The sequence below is a fragment of the Aethalodelphis obliquidens genome, unplaced genomic scaffold (assembly GCF_003676395.1).
Source record: "Aethalodelphis obliquidens isolate GAN/ISIS:26980383/991018 unplaced genomic scaffold, ASM367639v1 scaffold17, whole genome shotgun sequence".
In the NCBI taxonomy this organism is placed as follows: domain Eukaryota; kingdom Metazoa; phylum Chordata; class Mammalia; order Artiodactyla; family Delphinidae; genus Aethalodelphis; species Aethalodelphis obliquidens.
The window spans coordinates 25,423,656-25,439,061 of NW_020837961.1; the positions used below are offsets into that span (position 1 = coordinate 25,423,656).

The 15,406-nt window shown below is 37.1% G+C and overlaps 1 protein-coding gene across 1 annotated transcript in view; it reads right to left on the bottom strand.

The window, feature by feature from the left end:
- The window catches only part of TTC29 (tetratricopeptide repeat domain 29), a 257,575-nt gene that overhangs the window by 185,668 nt on the left and 56,501 nt on the right, over nt 1-15,406 (bottom strand). The window lies entirely within an intron of this gene.

Below are 15,406 nucleotides of genomic sequence, written 5' to 3' on the forward strand. Positions count from 1 at the left end.
TTGCCTGGCCAGTGGCTTAGTAGATCCAGGCAGTCTGATTCCAGAGCCCACACTCTAAACCACTTTCTTGCACTGCTTTCCCAACAGAAAGCAGTTCTTCATTCTCGAGCATTCAGGTGTCTTGAGAAAGGATGCAACTGTTACAAATTTCAAATTTAAGTATTATGGAGCTTTAAACTACTTCTCAACGTTTGATTGGAATTCCCAAGTTATTTAATTTTAAAATTACAATGTAACTTAACTGCCCTTCTCAATTATATTTTATAATATAGCCCGAAATATATCTTCTCAAAGCCAAAACTCTAAATTAACTTTAAGTCATTTGATTCCTTGAAATGTGAGCAAGCATGTTTCTGGAAGGGTAGTTTGTAGTTCCATGATACAGATTGTATTTTACTTGTGAATTGCCTTGTAGAAATGCACACAAAATCCTGTAATGTAAATGCTCTTTTATGGTATTGGAGTTACCTAATTGGAATGAACTGGAAAATCACTTACATCTAGGCATTTCAAGAATCGTAGTTAAGAGTGAGTGCAGGCTCCAAACAGACAGCCTGAATTCCTATACCAGTTTTATCATTTTTGCTGTTTAGCCTCAGGTTAATTACTACACTCTCTGTGCCCAAATTTAATTCTTCTGCAAGTAAGATTATAGTGTAACTATTCAAGGTGTTATTATGAGAAATGAATTAATACCTGTTCAATATCTGATACAGAGTAGGTACTCAATAAACACAGCTGCTGTTACCAGTTGGCATAGTGATAATATTTTTAAAAACCCACAGGCCAATTGAATTATCGCCACTATTTATTTTCCCTTTCTTTAAGTACAACATAGTCTTCCTGCGAAATATGTAGTTGAGTCCTTATGACAATATTATCACAACTGATTAAATTAACCTATGTAGGTCATATTAGGCTCAATACATTTCCTCAAATAAGATGCACTGCATGTTACAGATTGGACATTCCAGGATACTGTAGCCACTGCCATCACTATTGCATATAATTTCCTCCTATTTTTGCACTGAATTTGCTATCAAAATAAATATTAAAAATGCACAGATAAAGACAAATAGTATTTTAAAAGAAACACAACGGAGATGTATAATCAGCAAATAAGCTGTACAAAAATTCAGTAAAGACATGGCCAGTCTGAGTCCCATGCAGAAGGAGGGCATATCAGCAAAGATACATAGAGAGAGGCGGGTGTGTGCTGCTGAGCTGTTTATAAACTTGTATTATGAAATTTTCACATGATAAAAGACTACAAAGCCATAAATATGATATTACAGAAGAATATTTGATTACATGGACAGGTGCTTATGATAAGTGAAAATATTGAAAAACATCAGATAACATTTACAAAGCATTACCAGTGTTATATGGGTGATGAATTGGTTTCTTTTCTGCTTTTTTTTTTCCTGATTATTGGCATTTTCTAATGTTTCTATCATCAAAATGTGTTCAGTTTGTAAAGAGAAATATATAATGGAAACTATTTTAAAATTAATGCCCAGTCCTTTTTCATTTTGATGCAAATACTGAAGGTTGAAGTTTACTGTTCTATCTTTACATTTAACTGACAATTTTTCTCTTACCTCCCACAAAAGCAGGCATAGTTTTTCACCTCTCTCCTGCAGCACCTCTGCCAGAAACACCTTTCCCCAAATACCCATGACTCTCGTTTCTTTTTTAAAACTCAAATGGAGCGTTGACATATATGTGTGTTATGTTTCCTCTGTTAACTATATTTCTGCCTGTAAAGTATAGCTCTGTATCCCTGGAAAGATGTATACGAGAGTTCTTTTTTTTTATCCAGCATCCATCTATTTATAAAGTATGGATACATATTTCTTTTTGGTCATGTGAATAGGGACAAGTGGATACAGGGAACTGTGAGTAAACCAGATAGTTCCAGAAAAACTTGGGACCATAAGGAGACTAGGAAGGGCCTAACAGCATCTGTGGTCACACACAGTAACCATATGGAAAGAGAGTCCAAAAGTGCGTTATAAAATAACAGATTCACTAAGAATTCCAGGAGGAGAGCCAGGAGATGAAGCTTTGGATAACCCGACTAATTACAATGAGATGCAAATGAGGCATAATGATGTTAATAGCATATGAGAACTGATAGCTGGGTCCAAGATTTGATCCACATGGTGGAAGAAAGGGGAGGTAAGGAGAGGGGAGGGTGAAAGTGGGGAAAGGATATGTGGAGGAAATGTGGAGAGGGCTGAAGCGGGGGAAGGGGGGAGACAAAGGTGGGGACCATGTCTCTGTATTCCAAACAAGCCAGACTTCCCTCTGTGTACTGATGTGATTAGGTTTCCTGCACAGGCTAAGCAGCAGTGAAATGAGAGGTTCTCGGGACATTGGTTTCAATTGGCTACTATGGAAGGGGGCCTTGGAATGATTGAGAAACAGACTTTTCAGTTGAGTTTGATTTTTGCTTGAGCACTTGGGACTAGTATCAGTGTACTGCTTAGGTCATGATAATCTGCCAGGGTTCAGCTCTTACAAGGATATATGTGAAGTTTGCCATGAGGAAGGAGCAGTCCAAGATGCTTGGGTAAAAGGAACAGGGAGCTACTATTTCTTGAAGGCCTACTGGGTGCTAGTCAAAATGGAACGTTTTTTCCCCCAGACGTTATCTTATTTAACCTTCCAAAACTGGTGCAGTAAATATGACTTTTCTTTTGCACCAAAGAGAAAACCGAGGCTCACAAACATTAAATGACTCAAATAGCTAAAAAGTGATGTTTAGGATTTAAACCCAGGATCACCAAATGCCCACACAACTTAGTGCTGCCACATTAGGTACAAGTCAGAAAACTTGGGTGGAGTAAGTTAGATTCTCTGGACATAAATATCTGAAGTTAAAAACAATGCTTGAGTTATGTGATTTCTAGTCTCTACCAGTTCTATAACTCTGTGACTCTACTCAGGCAATCACAAGATCCTCCAACATGAAAGAACAGATACTGGCCACTGATGTGCTTCTCATTGGTCTACCTGAAGGAGTCTGATGTAAAAACAGCGCTGTAACCTGCATCTAAATTCTCTAACCTAAACCGTGAGGTGACATCCATGGGGTGAAGGCACCTAGGATGTCCCATACTTAGTCCTAACCTGTGGTCACAGGTTATTCATGGTTTCATGTCCCCTTCCTTAACCACTTTGCCACAGAGGAGGTCACTGGGGATTCTGATCAGCACAGCACAGTTTTTTTAATTAATTTATTTTAAATTTTTTATTGGAGTCTACTTAATTTACAATGTTGTGTTAGTTTCAGGTGCACAGCAAAGTGATTCAGTTATACATATACATATATCCACTCTTTTTAGATTCTTTTCCCATACAGGTTATTAAAGAATATTGAGTAGAGTTTCCTGTGCTACCCAGTAGGCCCTTACTAGTTATCTATTTTATATATAGTAGTGATCAGCACCATTTTAAACCAAGGTGGACTACGTAGAAGAAGAGTTTTCCAGCCCTTCTCAGATGTAGGGAATCGTTTCTAAAGTTATTTGGTGGCAAATAGGACTGTAAGTAAGCCAGCAAGGATTTGATCCAAATAATCAGAAGCACACAAATGACCAGGCTGCAATTTCTAAAGGCTGGTCAGAATTTGAAAGTACATATTATAATATGGTATAATATTTGATTTAAAAATATTCAAATATGTCTACACTATGAAAGGAGCATAGTAGTTTAAATAGGCAAGTATTTCCCTTTAAGCATGATTAACAATGATATCATTTCCATGCAATTTATATTTCCAACTATGAACAGGATTTTAAAGGTTTTCTTACTTTCTGAGTAAAGACTCATATTACTATTGACTAGATATTTATTTATTTATTTAATTTTAATTTTTTTTTTTTTTTTTTTGCGGTATGCGGGCCTCTCACTGTTGTGGCCTCTCCGGTTGCGGAGCACAGGCTCCGGACGCGCAGGCTCAGCGGCCATGGCTCACGGGGCCAGCCGCTCCGCGGCATGTGGGATCCTCCCGGACCGGGGCACGAACCCGCGTCCCCTGCATCAGCAGGCGGACTCTCAACCACTGCGCCACCAGGGAAGCCCTAGATATTTATTAAGACATAATGCATCCTGTTTTTATCTGAAATTTTTAAATATACCTGAGAGAAATGTTGGAAGTGGTCATTCTGACACTACACATGTAAATACAAATGAAGATCATAAACCAGATTTTCAAATTTGGCTCACGGCACACCTTTATAGCTTCTTCACGGTGTTCATGTGTTGTCTGCCCTTTGTTACCAAATAAACTTTAATATATCAGGACCAGACAAGATTCCCAGATCCCACCATCAATCTTGTTGAAGGACAAGCATCTAGATAATCGTCCTTCTCCGGAATTCACAGGTGTTAACATTATTTTTCATTGAGAAAGAGGGCAGAGAGAAGAAGAAGAATTACACCAAAGGTATCACAAAAGTAAAAGTTTACGGAAAACAGAAAAGAGAAGGGCACATTCATAGATGTTAAAGGTCTCCTAAGGGGACATGAGCTTTATCTTGTTGCACCAGGAATTACTCATCACTATGAGTAACAAACATCACAGGAGTAACTGTGACAAGAAAGGCATACTAACCATTGTTCAGCGAAGTGCCTGGTTCTATGCTAAGAAAAAAATCCAGAGCGTCCACTAATATTTCAAGTGAATCAGGGAAGAAAATGGAGCCAAGATGTTTTGTGGGAGCGACTGGTGGTGACCTTCCACCAATACCATCAGTAATGGATTTAGCTCAAGAACACGAGATAGTATCAGAAAACACATCATGGGAGACGCTGTGAACAATTGTGTGAGACAAGAATCCAGGCATGGATAGAAGTAGCCTCAGTCTCAGGTTTGTTTGTTTTTTTCTTTTGGTTTGCTTTTGTTTTTTTTAAAACAATTATATAACATCTACATAAACGACAATGTTGTATGCATTTATAGTTTTTCACCCAAAAGAAAGTGTACTCTTAAAATAAAACTACTACAAAGGAGCTTCACTTTACCTAAAGCCCACATAAACAAGAAATCTAGCCATTTATTTAAAAATACAAACAAAACCCAAACAATGTTGTAAACTGCAAAATGTCTGGTAGGATGTTAAGATAAATACTATGCAGAGAAAATAAGATTTTATACATTTGGGTATTACCCAGGTTGTTGCTTACCCCTCTTCCCTGGTACAACATCTCTGAAAGTTTATAGATATTTGTTGTATCACTGCAGATGTCTAGAACAAATATTAAGCAAAGGAGAATGTATATGATCTCTCCCATTTTAGTTTTTTTTTAAAGTAGGAAGATTGACTAGATATTAACACAAATGGGTTTAAATGTGAAGCTGCCATAAAAGCAGGAACATAAATGTAATTCTCCCAGCCGCTATTTTGATGCACATTTTTGATTCCATGAATATTTTATGAAATGGCCCAAACTAAAGCCATATAACATTCCTGCATTACTGATGCTTGCGCCCGTAAGCTACGAACATTAGAGGCATGATTGAGTGCATTAAAATGAACTCGTTCAGCAGTGCATTGATTACTTGAAGGGGGAGGGAAAAGAAAAAAGAAAAAAAAAAAGAACTTGCTCCACTTAAGAAAACAGCAAACAAATCTAAAGTTTGCAATATAATAAAGGCGTAAGCAAGTCTGAAATAAAATTTCCTAAATAGAGTGTGACTCTGTCTAGACCTGACATTAATTAGGCAAGGTGTTAATTATGTCCAAAAATGGCTCTGGTATCGTTCAGGTAATTTCAAATGTCACAATCTCTAAGATGCACAGGCGGGCCTGCTTTAGCTCCATGCATCAGCAATTCTGAAAATAGCTAATTATTTCCTTTTCTATCAACTTGCACACTTGCCAGTAAAAATAACGCTACAGGAAAAATTGCATGAAAATAATTTGACAGGTCCGTAAGGCCTATTTCTTCAGCAGCCCTGGTATAAGTCATAAGCATATTTAGTTGTAAATGGTGCACATTTGTTGAAGAATTTAGGGAAATATTCCACTTTGGTTTAAAACAACAACCTAAAGGAACAATAAAGCTTTTTGTATATTATATTACATTTTAATCTGGAGCTCCTGGACATCTTCAGCGGTTAAGTTACTATTCTGTGCAACGTAGACATAAAATCTGCTGGAAGCAAATTGAACAGTAGGAAAAAGAGAAATATGTTATTGCCTTTTTGTAAAAACAAAAGACATTGCTTTCCGCTTCAGTTTAACTGCATGAGCAATTTATATTATCTTTAGGTTGTAACATTCAATTATGATAATTATAATGGCATGATACACGCTGAAATATTAAGGGCTCGTCATACTTCCCAATGGAAACTATCACTTTCAAGGGTTTATCTCTCGTCAGGGGAGATTTGCTCTGTACTATAACCCACTGCACACCATTGCAAAATGGAATGCTGGAAAACAAAGATTGGGTTTCTGTAACTCAATGGCTTCCCTAATAAACGGGGAAGAAAATGTGCCCGTACTTTTGAGTAGCTGCTTTGGGATGCTTAGAAGAAATTTAAAGTGTTATTTAAAAAATGGAATCCTTTATCATTTTGAGCAAAGATTTCAGATAGACATTACAGGAATGCTATCATATCCCTGTTAAAGAGTACAGGTCACTAAACCAGACAATGAAAAGGATCCCAGGAAGACAGGAAGCCAGGTGTGGGTGAAACTCACCAGAGGCTTTATCACTAATGTCGGCAATACTGGTGAGTTAATTTTTAAATTCCAGAAAATTTGCCTGGACTTTTCAAATATTCTGGAGGAACTGTTATTAATTGTTGTTGTTTGTGATTTTAGATTACTGAATTGTGGTCAGGGATGGACATGGTGCCCAAACTTGTCATACTAAACCTCAGATGGTAGTTTCCATCCAAGTGTTACAATTTCTAAGGATTAAGCATTGGGCAGTTTTGCTTTTAAATGCTCACAATTGGAAGTATTGAAATCACTCAAAGAATTTTTAAAAATGTAAACCACTTGTATAATGAATAAACAATAGGAAATTGATACTAGCCATTAAAAAGCTTATAAACATTCCACCTCATCTCAAAATACTAAGTAAAATGTGTCGACAAGTGTAAAAGTCTGAGGAGAAATAAAGTCAATATTGACATTAGATCAGCTAATGAATTATATTGCTCTGGACTTAATCAATAATGTAATTCTTGCTTGAATTATAGATTGCTCATGATTTTAAATAAACCACATTCGGATTGTGTGTACTATATGCTTTATGAGCAAAGAGAAAGGTGTAGAGCATACTTGCCGAAGTATCAGTATTGATTCTCTTATGGGAGATGGTGGAGAGCGAGGACATTAACTTTTCCCCTTTACATTGTCGCTCTGATTGAAAACAGGCACGTGCTAATTTTGGATATTACAAAAACCTAATTAACTGAAAGTAATCTATTTAGATGAGTATGGAGGGAGAAAAATAATGTTAGTGGAGACATTACCACCATGTGTCTGGCATAAATAGTAACTGATACATATGTGTGTGTATGTATATGTATGTATATATATATATATATATACATATATAAGTGTCTACATCTTATTTTAAATTTTTATTTATTTTTTATTGAGGTATAGTTGATTTACAATATTGTATTAGCTTCGGTTGTACAACAGAGTGATTCCAAATTGTTATAGATTTTTTAATGTTATAAAATATTGGCTATATTCCCTGTGTTGTGCAATATATCCTTGTAGCTTATTTATTTTGTACATTGTAGTTTGTACCTCGTAACTCCCTACCCTTCTCTTGCCCCTCTCCCCTTCCCTCTCTCCACTGGTAACCACTAGTTTGTTCTCTGTATGTGTGAGTCCATTTCTATTTTGTTATTGTCATTTGTTAATTGTTTCAGATTCCATATATACGTGATAATAGTATCTATATTTTAGGGATGGAGAAAATGAGCCTCAGGGGTTCTCTTGCCTAAATTTCACATACCAAGCAGGTGGCAGAGCTGATGCCCAAAGCTCATGATGGCTTTATCTGCTCAAGGTGACCCCTCTTTGGAAACTGTCCAAGGAGGACAGTTTGACTTAAAAGCAAAGGCCAAGGTTTAAACCTGAGCACCATGATATCATTGGACCCCTCGCACCCTTTCTTTAAGGGCTCTGAAACAAGGACAGCAATGCCAACCTCAGGGTATGACTGTAACAGGCACTAAAAGAGCTGCGTCGGCACCCTGCAAAGTGCCTGGTGCTCTGTGGACGTTCAGGAAGTTTTCATGCCGTTTTATCTATTTTTTTTCAGGTTTGCCATTTGGAGCCATATCTGGATGAGCCTGTTGTGTGGAATGCTTCAACGTCAAAACGTTATGCAACAGTGTCACTTATTCAAATGGAAAGCCTTTTAAGACACTAGTTGGAAACAGCACACTTCATCCAACTTGCGCCCAGCACCCCTCTCACTCTTGGTGAGTGGTACCTCCTAGGAGCAGTGCCTCTTCTCAGAGAGTCAGAGGAGATACTGCGTCCAGAAGGGTGAATCAGTGGGGCAGGAACTGCAGGCTCAGTGCAGCGATTCAAGACCTCCTTGCAAAGCTTTGAAAAAGAGAAACCCGCTACAGAGCAGGCACCTCTGAATGAGGCTTCCTCTGTGTGCTACTCCTTAAGCAGTAAATAATTAAAACACCCTGAAAAAGACAGGTAAAATACAAGCCACAATGTCAGTAACACAGACATGAAAGAGAAGGGGAAAAAAATGAATTAAAAAAAGGCAATGAAATAATTCATTTGAAGCTCTAATAAAGTTTCATTTTCAGTCTTGTTTAAAGATATATCAGACTTTAGGGATGTAACCTAATTACATTTTTATTCTAAGTTCCATTCAAAGATCTTGGACTTTGATTCTTTAACACAGATCAAACATGGAATAATTTTCTTGTGGCTATCAATACTTAAAAAGGATCTCTTCATTAAATACTATAAGGTCTTCGGAACGTGTACACATAGTAGATGGAGAATAAACTGACATGCCCTTAAAAGTGACAGTTAAGTTATGTAGAAATAGCAATGCTAATTCACTTAACTTCTGGAAAAAAAAAAAACTTTTTAACTATGACATTCACTTTTATTCAAATATAAAGTGACTCAGTTTCTAATACTGATCAAATCAGATGCCCCTTAGAAAACATATACTAGTGCCCACTTTCTAAATCCATTTTTGGAATTTACCTGGAAAATGAAATCCTGGAAGTAGCAAGTCTTGCAATCTTGCAGAGATTAAAGGGGAGATGCTTCAACAGACCTGCAGTCAACCCAAGAGCCTTAGTGAAGGGTGGGTGTGTGAGAGTAATCAATGCTCATACTTAGACACTTTCTGGATTGGATTTACTTCATATTGTTACTAGGATACCTCAATGGAGTAACGCCTTTGCTCTTCCAGAGAATCTTTTTGGAAAAGTTTCCTCCAAAGGGAAACTTTAAGATGCTAAATTAGAAGCAGTTTAAAAGTGGGGAAAACAAACAAACAGGACTTATTTTTTTAACTATGAAGAGGAAAAAAATGTTCCCAATGAACAGGCAGAGTTGTACTAGAGGTATGAACAGGTAGGGCAAGTACAGTAGGACTTAAAGAGGCCAGCAGGAAAGCCGGCAGAGTTTTGGTCATGATTCAGTGGCAACCATTGGGAGGTTTTGTTAGAGTTGGTTTTTGTTTGTTTTCCCTGTTTTGAAATATCCACAGTGTCCACTAGTGAATCTATTTTCAAGGATAAACATGGAATATGATGTCCTTTGTTGATTCAAGTGCTGTTTTCTCTTACAGTGTTCAGTATGTAATGGAAGCTTCATTGTTACAAATTTTAAAATAGGATAGCAATTTAAATAGAAAATAAGAGTTGTTTAAAACCAAAAATAACCATATTATGCTTGTCAAAATCTATTAATAGCAAATAACAAAGACGTCATTTTCTCACCACTGTTTGGTACATGAATAAACTACTAGGTTTAGAAAGACAAAAGAAAAATTTGAATCTTCACTATATTTAGGATGGCCAATTCCTCCAGGTTTGCCAGGACATTTTTTGTGCCTACCCCAAAAGTGTGGAGTCCTGGGAACCCCCTGATTCTCAGGCAAATGGGATGATCAGTCTCCGAAACACTGACCCAAAATACAAAGAATTTTGAAAATATAATTGAGTAAAACACAAAAGTGATATTTAGCAAAAGCATAATGCAGTATATGTTTTACTTGTTTTATGGGCAAAAATATTACATCAGCATGAATGAAATACTACATGGAAAAATCTTAAAAATTACTAACAATGACACCATCAGTCGATGAAAATGTTTTTTTTTGGTCAAGCATCATTCTACCCCTTATCCATGCATAATTTTTATACAGTTATAAAGAGATTACTATAGTTAGTTTGCCTATCTAAATTATTTTATTAGAACTATTACTTTCCATATTAAATATTTCCATAACTGCATTATAAAAGGCTGCATGACATTTTTTTGTGGGGGGATGTATACTTTAATCATCTGTCTAGTGCTTTTATATTTAATTATTTCTCCACTATAAATAATGTTTCAATGAACCCCTTCATGTATTTTTCTATATTGAATTTTTTTAAAATTTCTACAAGTGAAATTAATAGATAAAGATGTATGGAAAATTTTGTAGTTCCTATGCATTGCCATATTACTGTCCAAAACCATTTAAATGATTCATATTATCACCAGCAATACACATAAGTATTATTTTAACAAACCATGATTGCTTTGTTTTCGTATTTTACAAATATTTCACAATTATTCAAACTGATTTTTAGAGAAGTTAGTTATTTTCCTATATGTTCATTACATATCATATTTCCTTTTTGGCAAATTATCTGTTTGTATCCCTTTTCTACTCATTACAGTGGTCTTAACATTTTCCTTACCAACTGATGTACTCATTACATAGAATACACCTACTAATTTCTTTGTAATATATGCTGCATATAAAGTTATTTTTTCTCCATTCTCCGACCCCCTACTCCATATCTGAATACTCTCTCTTCTGTTGAAATGTCTGGAAGTCATCCTTTCCATCGATTCAGCCAGCAGACTGGCTCACTCCTTATCAGTCTTAATGCCTCCTTAATCTTCCCCTGCTTCTAGTTCCCCCAGTTCTAGGCTACCCCACCACAATTACTGGACAACCTAATTCATACATGGATTCCACCAAATGACAAAAAGCTTTGTTATAAAACCACCCAAGCCTTCCGGTCCCCACTCACTCAGTTTGCTAGTCATTTTCTTTTCCACTTTGCTCTCCATATTTGGAAGGCCTTCTATACAGTATTAGCCTTTATGGATTTAGTTTTCTTAGAGAACCATCCTTTATATGTGTAATCTGGATAGGCTAAAACGGCCGAGGAGATTAAGTCATGAGGGGGTCATGTCACTGGTACTCCCTGATGGAATGGGCTTCTCACTGAGCACTCCAGGGCATCTGGAGGGGTAGGGCTGGGGAAGGACCATGGAGGCAAACGGTTGGACAAGTTGGCAAATGACAGAGGACACAGAAAAGGAGATACAATTTTTTTTATTCATAATTTTGTGAGGGCCAGTTGTTTTTTTTTTTCAGAAGACTTTTCTTGTGACAATCTAAGTAAAAATAAATGCAGGAAAAATAAACCCAGAAGGTCAACTTTGTGAGGTGTCCGCTGAGCAAACCTTTGTCTAGGGAGGTGTTGTTGGGGAGTAGGAAAGACACTGAACCAAAGATCTGAGGACACAGGGTCCCGTCTTGGCTCTGACAGGCTTTAGTTGTCATTTAACCTGTCAGAATCCTATTTTCTGCAAATCTGAAATGGGTATAATATCTCCTGCCTCATTCATGAGAAAAAGCATGACATCTGTATCATCTATATCTACTAATACACCTTTCTATATGTGACTGCCATTATGTACATTGCAGATACATCTGATTTGTTCTATGTCTGCCTAAATGTTAGTTAAATCAGTTTGCAGAGCCATGCACATATAGAGATGTTTGTGTGTATTTGTGTTGAGTATGACACAGAGAGGGGAGAGGGAGCTGACATGAATGTAGAACTCTGAATCCAAGTCTTGTGCCTGCTACTAACAAAATACGTGGCCTTGGCAAAATTGTTTCATTACTCTGTTTCAGCTTCTTCATCTGGTAAATTAGAGTCTGGAATAGATGACTTTTAAGACCTAATATGGCTCTAACATTCATTCATCTAAAAGAATTAAACAACATAATTTCCCAACCCAGTTTTCAACAATTGAGAACAATTTTACAATCTACTAAATAGATATCTACCTGTTAATCCATAGAAAAGGTTTTTCCTGACCCTTAGGGCCACCCTTATATCATTCCTTCCCGAACATCAACTGCAGGAATCATGAACACATATAAAATTAATCCCTCAGAGAACGATTCTCTTCTATTTCCCACCCAAGCTACTACCCTTCAAAAGGTTTCCTCATTTGTATGCAGTAGCCCAGCATCCAAGTGGTGCAACAAGGACAAGCATAAAAAGCCTGCAAGCCCTAGAGACCAAGAGAATACATACCTACTAAGCACCTACTGCACAAACAAAAGTTACCCTACCACTTGGAAGGAAAGGCAGCAGGGAAGTTATTCATGGAAGCAAGGTCTCCTGTCTCCAGATAGGCTTAATGTTCTGAAGGAAAAGTAAAGAAGTTGGACTGATCTTTCAGTAGACATTTAAGTGACCACAAAAGTCAGAGCTGGAAGTGAACTCAGAGCAAAGAGCATCTGCTCCCACTGCCTCATTTTACAGACGAGGAGAGCAAGATCCACAATGATTAAATAACTTACCCAGATACACAGTTACTTAGCAAGTGGCAGTGTCCAAAGAGAGTCTAAGTTTATTGCCCAATCTAATAGTTTTTCCTCTGCTAGATTTCTTCTCTAATCTGATGCTCAAATGCTGTTAGGTTAACTGTGCAGACCAAGATAGTCATCCAACGTCAATCATCCAACCATCACTAATTTAATCTCTGTTATGAATTTGCAGGCTTCCGACTTATATCTTTATAAAAGCTTTTGTCCCGTATTTCTAATATCCCTGTAGATTTGGGCTTCCCTTACTATCGGAAAAACCATCAATAATTAACATTTCCTCCCACTTTTCTACATGATAATAATATCATTGGATCTCTAATAGTTCTTTAATCATCACCATTTTTTTTCTTACCAACTGTAAAAACCTTCTGTCCTTTGCAATACTTTTTAATTCAATGAAATCTTTAAAATTAGCTAGTTCCCCCCCGCTATAAAAAAATAACACAGGCACAAGATAACCAATTCTAATAGTGCAAAACGGCGTATAATGCAAAATACCTCCTGCCATTCCACATCATTGGTGCCCTTCTCTGGGGTAGCCTCAGTTGAGATTTTGTGTATTTGATGGATTTTAAATCTTCTCAACAGCGTTTACATCTCTATTAATTTTTAATAAAATGAAAGAGAAAATAAAACACCACACTAAAAACTGATATATCCTTTGCATTTCTTTTAGTTATTAAGGCTGTTTTTCTAAAGAAACTGGCAAACATTATTCCATGACAAAATAGAAATTACCATGGAATATCTATCAATTTTGATGTGGCATCTTTGATGATATTAAAATCTTTGATGATATTATTGTATTTTAACCTTTTTTTGGAGAACTGAATACTGTGATGATAAACTTCATTTCAAATGCTGAAGAATAAAAGTATTCACCAAATGAAGTGATATTTATAATAGAATATAGAATAAGGTAAAAAGCCAAAACTCTAGGAAGAGATTGTTTACATCAGATTCTAAGGATTTTTTTTTTAATTGCCTTATATTATTTTAGATAGTATTCTCACAATAAATGTTCTATCTGACAGAATTTAAAATGAAAGAACATTACATTTTTCTCATGTCAAATCATATCACTCCACCATTATTATATTCCTTTATTTTTTCCTAAAATAACATCTTTTTTTTTTTTTAGTTAAGAAAAGTCACTGACACTACATTGAATATTGTACCGGTTTCCTGAGGCTGCCATAACAGTACCACAAACTGGGTGGCTTAAACTAGGGGCTGGAAGTCCAAAATCAAGTTGTGGATTTGCAGGGCTGGTTCCTCCTCAGGACTGTGGGGGGAGAATCTGTTCAGTGTCTCCCTCTTAGCTTTTGGTAGCAGGTGTTTCTTGGTTTGTAGGTGGTGTTCTCTCTATATCTTCACATCATCTTCTCTCTGTACATGTCTCTCTTTGTGCCCAAACTTCCCCTTTTTATAAGGATACCAGTCATATTGGATTAGGGCCACCCTAAAAACTTCATCTTAACTTGATTGTCTGCAAAGATCCTATTTCCAAATAAGGTCACGTTCATGGGTAGTGGAGGCTAAGGTTAAGAATTCAACATCTTTTGGGGGTTCCACAGTGCAACTCATGACAAATAGGGTTGAAAATTTTTCTCTCAAATGAGAAAGCCGAAAGTACCAGCATCCCATGCAATACTTGTCCTGTCTTGGCTGTGTAGTTACTAAAACTATTCAGCACCAACACTGGGGAAGGAAAGCCAAGCAGTGCAGCACATTGACTCTATGACAAGAGACTGCAGGCTGGGTGTGAAAAGTCTTACCCCACCAAACACGGAGACAACTAGAATCACAGACACAGTTACGAGTAAGGTGTGCGTGGGAGCCCAAGCCAGTGGCAAATCTGAGCTCAAAGCAGAGAGGAGACAGGGTGGTATGGAGGACTCCTTTACCTTCTGAAGGACCCACTGGGAAAGGCATCAAATGAAGGATGGGGTCTCATGGTCTGGCAGATGATGGATTTGAAAATATGGAGTGTACACAGAGAGATAAAGAAGGGAAGGTGGGAGGGAAGAAAGCCAGATGGATGGTGGCGATGATGAAAAGGGTCTCAGAAGCGTATTAGTCAAACTTTGGGATGGATGGATCGAGCAGAGCTAGAAACTACTCTGAACCGTGTTGAGGCCCAGTTGTGTGTCATGATCAATTGTAAAAGGCACTGCCAATAATTTTTATAACAAAAAACAACCAAACTTGTGGAATGGTTTGCTTTTTTTACATATAATGATGATCTGTTATTATCCATTTTTAAAAGTCCTCTTTATTTGAATTCCAATGTGCTTTCTAGGTGGGAGAGAGAGGCTGTAGGACTTCAGGGAGCACATGACCCTCAGCCTATTTCCGTTTGACCACAGCCCATAATCTGTGGTGGTGTTACTACTTCTGCTTCGGGGGCAGGACGCGTGTGTTGGCATTTCAGCAGTCTCATAAGAATGCTCTCTAAGTCGACATTAACAATCATATTTGCTTCCCTGAGAAACTAGGTTGAGAATGGCAGCTATCCTGCACAGAA